The 14,120-nt window shown below is 40.8% G+C and overlaps 1 protein-coding gene across 5 annotated transcripts in view; it reads left to right on the forward strand.

The window, feature by feature from the left end:
* The first annotated feature begins 8,755 nt into the window (after positions 1–8,755).
* FBXO25 (F-box protein 25) overlaps positions 8,756–14,120 on the forward strand; it is an 80,237-nt gene continuing 74,872 nt past the window's right edge. For 3 of the 5 annotated variants that reach the window (XM_063105343.1, XM_063105370.1, XM_063105359.1), the window contains exon 1: positions 8,763–8,829. The gene's annotated coding sequence lies outside the window, so the exon portion shown is untranslated. Of the gene's footprint in view, positions 8,830–14,120 lie in introns of all 5 variants that reach the window. The other 2 variants (XM_063105350.1, XM_063105379.1) reach the window with 2 other exon arrangements.

Raw genomic sequence — 14,120 nt, forward strand, 5'->3', positions numbered from 1 at the left:
TTGTGAACAATTGTATGCCAACAAATTTGAAAATCTGGAAAATATTTATAAATTTCTGGATGCATGCAAACTACCAAGACTGAATCGAGAAGAAATAGAAAACTTGAACAACCAATAACAATCAAAGAGATTGGAGCTATAATCAGCAATCTCCCAACTAAGAAAAGCCCAGGACCAGATAGCTTCACTGCTGAATTCTAACAAACCTTTAAAGAGGAATTAATACCAATCTTTTCCAAACTATTCCAAAAAATTGAAACAGAGGTCATTCTCCCAAACTCATTCTATGAGGCTAGCATCACCCTGATACCAGAATCAGAGACACAATGAAAAAAGAAAAATACAGGCCAATATCCTTGATGAACATAGACACAAAAATCCTCAACAAAAATTAGCAAACAGAATACAACAGCACATCAAAAAGATTATAAACTATGATCAAGTGGGATTCATCCCAGGGATGCAAGGATGGTTCAACATATGTAAATCAATAAATGTGATTCACCATATCAAAAAAATAAGGACAAAAATTATGTGATTATCTCAATAGATGTAGAAAAAGCATTTGACAAAATTCAGCATCCCCTCTTGATAGAGACCCTCAACAAATTAATTACAGAAGGAAAGTATCTCAACACAATAAAGACCATATATGACAAACTCACCACCAATATCATCCTGAATGGGGAAAAATGGAAAGATTTTCCCTTAAGAACGTGAACAAGACAAGAATGTCCACTCTCACCAATTGGAAGTATTAGCCAGAGCAATCAGGCAAGAGAAAGAAATAAATGGCATCCAAACTGGAAAAGATGAAATCAAATTGTCACTGTTTGTCAATGACATGATCCTATATACAGAAAAACCTAAAAACTCTACCAAAAAACTCCTAGATAGACCTGATAAATGAATGCAGTAAAGTTGCAGGATACAAAATTAATACACAAAAATCAATAGTATTTTTATACACCAACAATGAACTAGCAGAAAAAGACATCAAGAAAGCATGCCCACTTACAATAGCTACCAAAAGAATAAAATACCTAGGAATAAATTTAACTACAGAGGTGAAAGATCTCTACAATGAGAACTACAAAACCCTCTTGAAAGAAATTAAGGAGGAAACCAAAAGATGGAAAGACATTCTATGTTTATGGATTGGAAGAATTAATGTGAAAATGTCCATACTACCCAAAGCAAATTAAAACCCCATTAAGATATCATTTCACTCCAGTTAGACTGTCTATTATCAAAAGACAGAGAACAACAAATTCTGGTGAGGATGCAGCAGAGAAAGAGAAACTCTTCTACACTGTTGGTGAGACTGTGAATTAGTATAGTCATTATGGAAAACTGTATGGAGTTTTCTCAAACAGTTACAGATAGAATTACCATAGGAACCTGCAACCCCACTTCTGTGTATCTATCCAAAGGAATGGAAATCATCATGTGAAGGGACACCCTCACTCCCATGTTCATTGCACTTCTATTTACAATAGCCAAGCTATGGAACCACCCTAAATGTCCATGTATGGCTACTCAGCCATGGAAAAGAACGAAATCCTGCCATTCACAGCAACATGAATGAGCTTGGAGAAAATTATGTTACATGAAACAAGAGAAGCATAGAAAGAGAGGGAAATATCACGTCCTCACTCATACGTGGGAGTGAAGGAAGGAAGGAAGGAGGAAAGAAGGAAGGAAGGAAGGAGGAAGGAAGGAAGGAAAGAAGGAAAGAAAGAAAGAAGAAAAGAAGGAAAGGAAGAAAGGAATGAAGGAAAGAAGGAAAGAAAGAAAAGAAAAGACCACAATAATACATTGAACTTTCAGAAGCAGAGAACAGAACCGTGGTAACTAGAGGTAGGAAAGTGGGAGGGGGAGGGGGTTAGCAAGAAATTGGTTAATCGGCACAAGGAATGATTACATTTTGTCAAAATGAACATGCTAATTATCATGATTTGATAATCACACATTGCACACAGGTATTGATATTCAATTCTCTACCCCACAAATATGTACAATCAATTACGTTTCAATGAAAAAAAAGAAATGGAAAACACCAACAGCTATCATGGACTGCAATAGGCATGCACCCAGTGGTGTGCTGGCACTGGTTCAAGTTGGCTTGTGAGAATTGAAAATGCATCCCTTCCCAGCTCCTCATTAAGTGAGGCCGCCTTGTTGTGAGGTTGTCACCCAGGAAAGGAACCAAACATTTAATTAAGAATTTTAAAGGAGTCTTTATTGGACGGCCAGTGACTGCCTCCCCTAGGTATCTTGGGAGAGCAGCAAATTGTCTTGGTCTGCTGGAGTTTATAAAGGCAAAAATCACATCCCATTGGCACACGGGTTTGTCCAGGTGCACAAAGCAAGCTAGGTATCTAGGTTACAGAAGCCAAAAGTGAGCAGTTAAAGCAATCGAACATAAAAATTTTCATTGTGTATGGTTCTTGTTCCTATGTAACGGTTCACTGTGTATGGTTCCTGTTTCGATGCAATGGTCTTTGTTTCTATGAGAAGATCAATGGTTTTTCACACAGAGGAGGGTAGTCTGACAATGAGAATGGAGCACCTACCCAAGATGGCGTCGGTATTGCTCAGGATTCTCTGCTACAACCTGAGTAACTTGAAATTGGCCATGGTTGGGAATATATACACCACAGAAATTAGCAAACACTATAAACAAGGGCTTCTTTACATTCCTGCCCCTCTTCTTAAAAGCTGGTTTGCCAGCACACCACCAGACATAATCCAATTGACTACCTGGGCCATCACTATGGTCTGAAGGTTTGGTTTCCCCAAAATTCATCTGTTAAACCTTAATCCCCAAGGTTACTGTATGAGGAGGTGGGGCCTTTGGGAGGTGATTATCATGATGGCTGATCCCTCATGAATGAGATTAGCATCCTTATAAAAGAGGTTCCAGAGAGCTCCATTACCCTTTCACCTTGTGAGGATGCATTGAAAAAGTACCATCTATGAACCAGGAAGCCAGTCTTCACCAGACACCGAATCTGCCACACCTTGATCTTGGACTTCCCAGTCAGAGTCATGAGAAATAAATGTCTGTTGTTTATAAGCCACCCGGTCTAAGGCATTTGTTATAGCTGCTCAAACACTAAGACAGCCATGATTTTTCAGAACTTCATAATTCCTTACAGCCGTTGCCCTCTCATGAGGACAATTACTCCCAATTCATTTACAGTCAGTCCTTAGAGCTCATGTCCATGTATGGATGATGAGTTCACTGACATCATCCCACATGTTGATTTTCTCTCCTTGCTCTTTGAGCCACACTACTGTAGTATCTAAACAGTGGCACGATGTCCCCACTAACCCTCTATTCAATAGTCTGCAAGCTTATCTCCTCTCTGTTAACAGTCTGTCTTGCTTTCCTCCCAGCTTCCCTCTTTGTCACTGAGAGCCCTCTCTGCTTTACTCATGCTTCCCCATGGCCTCCCCTTTGAAGAAGGTTCCCCTTAATAGACTTTGCTCATTCATCACCCAGAGGCTGGGTCTTTGTGCTCACTCCCAGGAGGACATAATCAGTCATTCCCACTGAAGCAGTGGACAGTCACGATGGGTAAGAGCCCAGGGTGACCTGAGATGACTGATGGTCAGAAGCAGTCTAAGGACTAATCCAGCCAGTGCCCAGAGGTCCTGTTGTACATTAAAAGGCTGTGGACACCTAGCCACCAAGCCCATCCGTGGTAGTCTAGCCTTTGATGGACATAAAAAGAGGGCTCTTGGAATTCCAGGAACAGATGACAACAGACAGAAACCCATGTGTTGTGTGAGAGAAAGAAAACTATGTGTGCAGCCAGGACGCTTGGCTCTGGTCTGAGTTCTGCTATCCTTGTACTGGCTGTGTGTGCACTGGGAAGTCATGGGCCTTATCTGCAATGAGTTAGGCTCCATGGCAAAGGTCTCTTTCAATCATAACAATCCATTGCTAGTTTATTTTATTGCTTGGATCTCATATGAGGCAATATAGAAATAAAATAAGCCCATGTACCATGGAAATAATCATAAATATGATGAGCTAACATTGATATCATATCAGATGGGACTTTGAAGTTTAGACTTGTTCCCAACATTTCAGGAATGGCTGTGCTGTTTAGATTGAGCATTTCTAGCTAGAATCAGCCAACAATTCATTGTGTCTCTCTCTCCCTGCCTTCTCCACAGAGAATTAGATTTTCAGGGCTCCAAAAAGTATAACAATTTTGTCCCTGATTACAGAGAGCTTTCGGTCTTCATGGGGAACTGAGTATTTTTTTTTTTTTAATTAAAGTAGATATCAGGGCTGGGCTGAGATTTGAGTAACTGAAATAAATCACAAGATGCTGTGATTGTCTAAGGAAGAGTAAGGACAGTAAATCCCCAGGAGGCTGGGAGGCAGAGGGAACACTTGATACAGGCCTAGTCAGTGAGGAGCTATACAGGGACAGCAGACAAGCAGGTTAAGAGTGCAAGGTCTGGGTTGGAAGAACCAGCAATCCAACCCTGCACCCACCTCTGCCTACTTATGTGTGTGCCTGCCCCCACTTTGAGGGGAGAAACCAAGGTTCAGAAGGTTAAGCTACTTGCCCAAAGTTGCACATCCAGGAAGCCAGATGTCCCCCTTGTTGAATCCTCATCCATGCTCTATTTCTAGGACAACCAGCCACCGTTCAGTAGGACAGCGGGGCAGCCGAACCATGGCATCGCACCAGGCTCAGCAGGCAGGGCTTCAGTGTTGTAGCACATCAGGTCAGGGCAGCCAACTGGCCTCTGTTAGTATGAATTCTACTGCAGATATGCTTAGTTTGGCAAGTACAGGGTTTCAAAAGTTGGGGGCCAAGCAGCCCATGGGCGGCTGAGCAGCCTTCACCTATGACTTCCCATTCTGATGTCACACACTCCACAGGCTGCTATCACTGCAGGCGCCTGCATGTACAGCCCTAAAATTGTATTCTAACCCATTATTTGTAAGTCCTTAAAGCCCTCATTGCCCTATTTTCTGTTTGCCATCCTATATCTGCCTCAGGCGGTAAGCTCCTGGAAATCAGGGATTTCCACTTAGTATCTAGCGTCTCTCACAGTGCCTGACATGCAGTCTGCATGGAGCATTAACTCTGAGACACAAATTGATATATAAGTATTACCTTCCTAGTTCCATATCAAAGTGCTAGAGTTTTGTTTGGGTGTTTTGCTTTGGCACGTTTATCTCTTATCACAATATCATTGCTGTATAGAAAGCAGAAGTGGTCTTTCACATGCTGTGGAAAGACCCCCGTTAAACATTATTCTAAGTGTTCCTGAGGGCATGAGCAAGAAGAACAAGAAGATTCTCTGAGACTGGAGGGGACAAAATCTAGGCTGTCCCAAGACTGTCAGGGACACACACACACTGTCTGTGTAGCATTTGGGAAGGTCAGAGGAGACAGATGTGGAGTGTTGCTCCAAGAAGCACAGGACCGCTGTGTTTGCCACCACCCAATCTCCCAGTGAGACATGGAGCAGCTAGTGGAGTCTGTAAGCAGGGACAGTCCCCAGCTTACTGCCATGAGAGACTTGACATTGGGGAGGGGCTATGGCAATGAGTTTAAATTTCCCCAACTCTTTGGATACTGTCAGATTTGAATTACTTTAAAGAGAATAAAGAAACATGATATTTTTCCTCACCCGAGTATATAAACTTGTTAAATGAACTGAATGCTAACAAGTGTATTTAGTAAGAAGGCACCTCTTTCCCAGTCACTTTTCCCCATGCAGAGCCTTCCATCTGGGTAACCTCCCTACAAACCCCAGCTACACCACATGTTTAGAGAAGAGTTTTTCCTGGCTCCTCTGGGTGTTTTCTCTTTCTCCATTGATGAAATTCCTGAGGAGACAGAATATGTTAATCTCTACAAGCAGAATAGTCAAGTACAGTGACTAGAGCAAAGTACACACTCAATGACTGTTATTGATCTGAACTGTCCTAAACCACTTTGTGGGCTCCTGCTGCTACTCTGTGGGTTCCTACTGCTTGTCTGTGAATTCTTGATTTTACTCTGTGGGTTCTGCGGTTACTCTGTGGACTCCTGCTGTTATTCTGTGCCTGTTGTTACTTTGTGAGTTCCTACAATTACTTTGCCTCCTCACAATCTAGCCAATGGAATTCCTTCCCAAGTTGTGTGGATGCTGGAAAATTAGATTAAATTTAATATTCTCTGGCTCCTATTGTGATGGTGGGGGTCTTTGCTTGGCAATATCTACTACTCCCTGTGCAGTTAACCTTGACCCAACAATCTCATTTATAGCAATGTTTTAGTCTGTTTTGTGTTGCTATAACAGAAATACCTGAGACTGGGTAATTTATTAGGAACAGAGGTTTATTTGGCTTATGATTCTGGGATAGCTACATCTGGCAAGGGCCTCAGGCTGCTTCTACTCATGGCAGAAAGCGCAGGCAGACAGTGGGTACAAGCAGATCACATGGTGAGAAGAAACAAGAGAGAGAGAGGAGGTGCCAGGGTCTCTTTGCTCTTGCAGGAACTAATAGAGTGAGGACTTACTCGTTAATCCCCCCTCCCTCAGGGAGAGCATTAATCCATTCAAGAGGGACCTGCCCCCACGACTCAATCAGTTTCCAACACTGCCACACTGGGGTTCAAATTTCCACGTAAGTTTTGGAAGGGACAACACATCCAAACTCCATCAAGCAACTTACTTGCAAATACACTTCCACAAGTTAAAAACAAACAAAAAACACACACACAATCATTAGGTGTTATTCATAACAGCAAACTTGGAAACGACCAAATGCCCGTCCATGGAAACTCTCTGAATAAATTATGATACATTCTCATAACGGAAGAATCTGCAACCATTAAAAAAAGAAAGAAGGAAAGAGAATAAAAGAGAGAGGCAGGAAGGGAGCGAGGAATGAAGGAAGGAAGGAGAAGACCTGTGCTTAAATTGGAGATGTGTATGCAATACTGCCTACTTCAGTCCATAATCACTTTTACATTTGTTTTTTGGTGGCTGGCCGGTTCCAAACCCTTGACCTTTGTGTACATTATATTCAAAGCATGCAGTCAAGAAGTACATCAGAAATAATTTACAAGAATATTTTCCCAAAATATGAATACCTACAATATGCTTCCTGCAATGTCCTCCAAATATAAAAACACACATTTTAAAAAGAAAAATACTAAGATTGAATATTTATATTTGCTTACTCTACACTAGACACTATTTTAAATATTTTGCACATAACTCATTTCTTATAAAAATCCTGTCAGGCAAGTACTATTACTTGCTGTGGATTGAGTGTCCCTGCAAAACTCATTGAAGCTTGACCCCCATTGTAATAGTGCTAAGAGGGTGGGAAATCCAATCATGGCATTTGAAAGGTGAGGCCTTTAAGAGGTGATTAGTTTTTGAGGACTGTGCCCTCATGAATGGATTGATCCATTTGTGGAGTAAAGGGCATGGTTCTGATGGCTTTGTAAGGAGGGCAAGTGACAAGGTTGGTTCACTCTTGCTCACCCCATTTCTCTGTGTCACTGTAGAGTCACCACCAAGAAGGCCCTCATCAGATGTGTTCTTTGGAGCTTGGACTTCCCAGCCTCCAAAACTGTAAGAAACAGATTTCATTTTCTTTATAAATTACCCACATTCAGGTATTCTGTTATAAGCAAAAGAAACCAACTAATACATACTATTTCCATTTTACTAGTGAGAAAAATGAGGCATAGCATGGCTAAGGCCTTAACCAATTCGCACACCTCCTCGGCAGCCATTCCTGGACTCAAATGCCATCTCCATCCCCTCACCTAGAGTCAGGGCTCTTACCCACTGTGGTCTTAACTCTGCCATGTAATGTCACTTTGCTCCTTCCCTTCCCTCCCAGTAACCCCCACATTATTTTTTCCTAATTGGGAAAAGAAAGAAAAAAAACCAAAAAACTCAATGTTGAAGCTGCTTCTCCAGGCCATTTCCAACCTTCTAGAAAGATTAAAACAATATTCTAAATTGTTTACAAATAGAAAGTGCTTGAGCCTTAAAGCTAAGTACTAAAGAACTAAGTGCACAGGTTTGGAGGCAAAACTAAGCTTTGTTCTTGAAGCTCAGATTGTTTCTGGAGCAGTGGTTGGGTTGGAAAATTTAACAGGTTGGGATCAGTGGATTTGAGCGTCTGCCTGTAATCCAGATGGTCATTAGGTCTAGATCCTCTTAAGCAGCCAATAGTCAAAATCCTTTCCTGTTCTTGTGCCATGAATATAGGTAGGGTAAGCCCTTTTCTGTTCTTGTGGCATGAACTTACTGGTATGAAGATATACATATATTTTAAGGGAATATTTCGTTAAGGATACATATGCCTTTCAGGATTCTGAACCAATATTGTACCATAGACACAGTAAATGGCTCCACCACCCAGCCAGGACAATAATCCCCTTCAAGAAGGCCCATAAGTCGCTTCAGGAGCATCTGCCACACAGAGGTTAAATCAGAGGACTTCTAAGTGATTACAGTCGTCACTGGCACTAACCCTGAGCTTGTCCTACCCACTCCCGCCCAGGCCCACGGCCTCCCTCCATCCCCATGCGGATTCAGACCCGGCTCTTCCACGACCCCCGCGGGCACGAGCGGTCAGAGCGCTCAGCGCCCACTGCGCACGCGCGCTCCGAGGGCCTCCGGGACCGGGTAGCAACGCCGCCACGCGCAGCCGCGCTGGCCAATCAGCGCATCCGGAGGCGGGGCTTTTCCGCGGCGCGCCCTTAGAGGCGGCGGACGACTTCCGGCAATAATCTCCGACGCGTCGCCGTCAGGTGCGGACGGAGGCCGTTGGCGCGTCAGGTGGGGACTGGCGGTGAGCGCGCCAGGTGGTGATGGGGGTTTGTGGTGTGTGAGGTGGGGACGGGGACTGTGGGCACGCCGAGTGGGGACAGAAGCCGTCCGTTGGTGCGTTAGGTGGGGACTAAGGCCGTCCGCTTGTGCACCGCACAGCCTCCTCTCAGCCGACGCCCACCTTTCGGGACCCCTCCTCACAGCAGCCCTCCCAGGCTCTCTCCCCCCAGCCCGCGCTTCCATCGGGGCCTGCGACCGCCTCTTGTCTTGACTGCCTTCGTCTCGAAAGTATTGGCGATTCCTCCCCACCCTCGACCCTGGGGCCTCCCGTGGCGTCTGTTCGCCTGTTCTGCGCCCCGTCCCCCGATGGACACCTGTCTGGGTACGACCCCACTCTCCTCCAGGCCTCTCTGTGCATCGTCTACTGTTTAATCTTCCTCTATTTCTCTACTCCTTGTCTGTAGCTCCGGCGCCGTCCCCTTCCTTCAATTGCCTTGTTTGCTTTTTTTTTTTTTTTTTGCAGCTGATACTTGTGAATTTTGCGTTCTTCTCCTGCCAGTAAGCTCAGTTTTGACCTTTTTTCCTGTTATTTCATCTCTGTCCCAGGGCCTATTCAAACTCGTTTTGAAAACTTAGGACTCTAGAGAACTGTTTCTTTCCCTGTAAAGCTCTATTTTCTTGCCTCCTCCAAATCCTTACCATGCAGCCCTAATCAGAATATATTCTCGCTTATTCTTTCATATTCCGTTTTCCGCTATTGTTTGCATGTTTCCTTTTCCATGAAGCATCTGCTATTGTCTCTCAGGCCTTAGAGTATATCCCATCTCAGCCCTCAGTTTGCCATTTTTTGATATCCTTTCTGGATGAAATTTGTCCACACTTACATGCTGTATTCACGTTTGACCCTAAAATTGCTTGAATATGAGTTATCTGGAAATATTGTAAGAAAAAGAGCAATAAAGGAAAATGAAACGCTTATCAAAATGAAGACCATTCTTTCTTATCCCAGAAACCTGAAAATTGTTTTCTCATAATTTATAATGAAAGATAAGGTATAAGGGAGAAGATAAATTTCTTTGCCAACTTTTTTCTCAGAATATGAAATTGCCTTGCTGTTATTTTCATGTAACTTGTTGCTTTTTTGTTATTGCTTATTCTTTGTATAGCTCTAGCTCTTGCTTTACACTTACAGCTTTTATTGTTTTTGAAGATCAGCTTAATTGCTGTAAGTACTGGTTATTCCATTTTCTTTTCATCTAACCTAAAAGCAAATAGCAAAACACAAATAGCTTTTTAAAAATATATTAGAGTTTTGTTTCCTGTTTGTTTTCCTTGTCTTACTGCTTTTATACTTAGGTCCATCATTACTTTAGATCATGTTGGTGATATATGTAATGCTATATAAGATAAATGTAAAAAGAAGAAAACCTTGTAATTTTATAGTGTCTTTTAACAGGGTGTTCAGGAATCGCTATTATAAACATTATGGTTAAGAGCATGGATCCTGGAATGAGACTTCATAATTTTGAACTCCAGCTCCACCAAACTCTTTGCCTCAGTGTCTTCATCTATAAAATAGAGAATTAAACCTGTAAAATGAAGTTAATATTTCCTACCTAAAGGAAATAATGAGACAAAATGTGTAGATTATTTAGAGTAATGGCTAGCCCATACTAAGCTAAGTAATGTTTGCCATTATTAAAAAAAAGCATGATTGTTGAAGGAAAGACATTTATTGGTTAGTTCGGATTCTCTCATACCAGTAGTTTTCACTGGCAAAATGAAATCCTCTTCTCTTGCAATACCCCAGACCCGTATCCTGCCATATAAAATAGAGATTAAGGGAAAATTTAAAATAGTTCAGCCCCATGTGCTCTCTGACATAAGTTGTCATAAAATGTGTTTAAAAATTGCTAATTATACAAACTATGTCACAACTGAGTAGACACGCTTTGAGTAGTTGCTCTTACACATTAAATGTTTCTCAGGAGTAATTTTTAGTTTTTATTTTGTATTTGCAAATTCTCAACAAATGTAATTTTAATTAAAATAAATGTATAAGCCCTAGTAACTCTTATCTTTAAGCCGAACAGATAAATAAATGCCAATATAAAGTGGTGGGTCGTCATCATTCCAAAAGTTTAGTAATAGTGTTTTTGATTTACAAAATCAGATGCCTCACATTGGGAGTATTTTTGAAAGTTTGATACCCAGACCTTTTAAATTGCAACTTGTCTATTTTTTTTTTTTTTCTTCTTTTTCCCAGTGTCTTTTTTGGTTGTTATTGTTTTTGAATAGATCTACTTCCAGAGTCTGTGATTTAGTTTGTGAACTGTAAAGATTATACTTTAAAATAAAACTTCATTGTGATCCGAAGAACATACCATGGCCAATCTCTGAGATATACACAACTGCAGAAAAACAAATTTTTTCCTTTGTGTTGAAAATAATTTGCATTGGAAATAAAAACCTTGGGCATGGACTACTTTTTATTTTCTTGGTGCATTAGCTGCATTTCATTCCTTCCAACCTGTAAAAAATCAAACTCAGCAGCTGAAAAATTCTGACCAAATTATATTTCTCACTGAGTTTAAGGTCAAAATAAATCATCTGTTGAGTTCTGGTGGCTTTAAAAGAATTGGTTATATTATTAGAAACACCAAGCCAGCTCTTTACCTGAATTTTATAGTGATGGTTTCTGAAGCTAGAAGATAAGTGTATTAAATGGTGAGTTGGCATAGAATCTAAATAAGTACAGCATTGTGTGTCATCAAATTTTAAAATATTTCAGTAGATGAGGAAACAGTGGTGTGCATAGGGCAGTCATCAGGATAAGGGTCTTTTGGCAAGACGTTTTCTGTTGCCTAATTGTTTTCTCTGTCTTCATTCTCCCGTTTGATCTATGGTCCTTAGAAAATTATCATTCTCACAGCAACACTGCTCACATTAATATGTTGCTCAAAAACTTAATTACTTAGAGAATAAAGTCCGGACACCTTTGATGTTCAAAGTCTTCCATAATCTGGCTTCTAGTCATCTTTCCAGCTTACCTACCAATTCTCTCATAAGATTTCTCTATTTCAGCCAACCTATTATGTTTATTTTTCTCAGATATGTCACATACATTTTGGCCTTTGTATGTATTCACCCACCATTCCTGTGTTGATATTTTTTTCCTTACCTCTCCATTCATGTAAGAGCTAACTATGCTTTCAGGTGTAGCTCATGTCCTAATTTCTGCTCAGAGCCTTCCTAGCCAATTTGCTTTTTTCTCTTATTTTCTCTTTACTACTCATTTGGCGGGGGGCGGGGGGGAGTGTGTGTGTGTGTGTGTGTGTGTGTGTGTGTGTGTGTGTGTGTGTGTGTGTGTGTGTGTGTGTGTGTGTGTGTGTGTGTGTGTGTGTGTGTGTGTGTGTGTGTGTGTGTGTGTGTGTGTGTGTGTGTACACACTTTATTACATTACATGAGTATGGAGTTTTTCTCTGTGTATGTTTTGGTTTATTTTGCTGTTGCTTTTTTAATTCCTCAACTACATGGTATATCCTTGGGGGCAGGGACACGTAGCATAACATTTAGTTGGTACTCAAATGTTTGTCATTGAGCTAATCCTGTGTTTGGTCTGTTAGTAATGTTTTTCATGGTTACCAAATATTTTTTTTATCACAGATTTCTGAGTTCACAGTTTTAACATGATATTGAGAGATATTTTGGCAATTATCAGAGATGATCATAACAGCCATCTTTCTGTTGTATGTGTTTTAGGAGACTAAAGTTGCCATTTAAAGTAGTCATCTGCTACTTCATAGTCCTTGCCTTCTTTTGTGGGAATGTTCTCTGGCCTATATCTGAATGTTCTTGAAAATCAGAAAATCAGGTGCATGCTATTGAAATCTGTCTTAGAGAACTCTGGATTGAACGGACACAGGTGGTGGCTTTTGCATTTTAGAATGATCAGAAGTTGTGAAGCAAGTCTATGAGACGAGGCTTATCAGAATAGTGCTGAGATGTAAGGAGTATTTTTAAAGTATGTTCTAAAGCAAAAATTTAGGTTAATCAATATGTGACTAAAAAAGACGTGTTCTTACTATAAATTATTTTACAAAGGTTTTGAGATCTCAGTGTAAAGAAAAATTACTTTATACATTTCATACACTGGTTTAAGAGTTGAATACTTGTAGTTGACCCAGTAATATTGTCGAAGTCTGTATAATTTCCTTCCTAATTTTTCATATCTTCTATGATAGTATAAATGCCCATTTAATAGCCTGTTTTTTGTTAGTTATACTAAATATTGTTGGGAGATGGTACTCCGAGTCTACTTTTGACAGTCAACATAACACATTACAAAAACTATTTTTGCTTGATGCATCAGCTACCTTTCTGTCACTAAATTCAGTATATATTTTTCAACTCTTCCCCTGCTTGGCTTTTTTGTAACATCTTCCTGTCTCTCATTTCTTTCTTAATATACATTCTTCTCTTGACTTTCTACTTTTCCCTCTACCTCTTTGGCTCTAACTTTCCAGTGTTCTTTCTTGGCTCATCTTCATCTACTTGTCCATTAAGTGATGATGTTTCTTAGGGTTTTTTCCTTGGCTCTCTTGATTACCCACTCTGCATACTCAGTGATATTGTTTCCATGGCTTTGATTACTATCTAAATGCTGATGGTTTTCCTATATTTCTCTTCAGCCTAAGTCTCTTCTGAGCCATGAATCTGTATATTCATTCACTTATCAATCGATCAACAAATATGTATTGAGTTTCTATTGCATGCCTGGTATTGTTCAAGGTTATTGGGATCAGAGCTGAACAAGAAGACATTGCATTCTCTTAGAGGAAAACAAATAGTAAACACAAATCATTTCAGACAGCCCTACTGCTATGAACACACTAGATAATGGCAGAGAGACTAATGGGGGTGGGGGCAGAGGAAGTGGAAGGGAACTGTTTAGACAGTGTGGTCAGGGAAGCCTTTCTGGGGAGGTGAGATTTTGAATCAACAGTGTGAACATCTAAGGCAGTTCTTAGCCCTCACTGTGCATGAGAATCACCTATGGACCTTAAAAAATACCCGTAGTTAGCCCTCAGCCCCAAATATTCATATTTCGTTGTCCCGAGATGGGGCTAAGCACTTATATTTTTAAAGAGCTTCCCAGACTGTGATGTTAATACACAGCAGTAGTTGAAAACCACTGATCAAGAGGAAGAGAATTCCAATCAATGGGAAGTGCTAGTATTCAAAGTCTTACTCTCATGAAATTGTAGCTTCATGATAGGGTAATAATGTCTGTTGCATCA

The sequence above is a fragment of the Cynocephalus volans genome, chromosome 1, assembly GCF_027409185.1.
Source record: "Cynocephalus volans isolate mCynVol1 chromosome 1, mCynVol1.pri, whole genome shotgun sequence".
Taxonomy (NCBI): domain Eukaryota; kingdom Metazoa; phylum Chordata; class Mammalia; order Dermoptera; family Cynocephalidae; genus Cynocephalus; species Cynocephalus volans.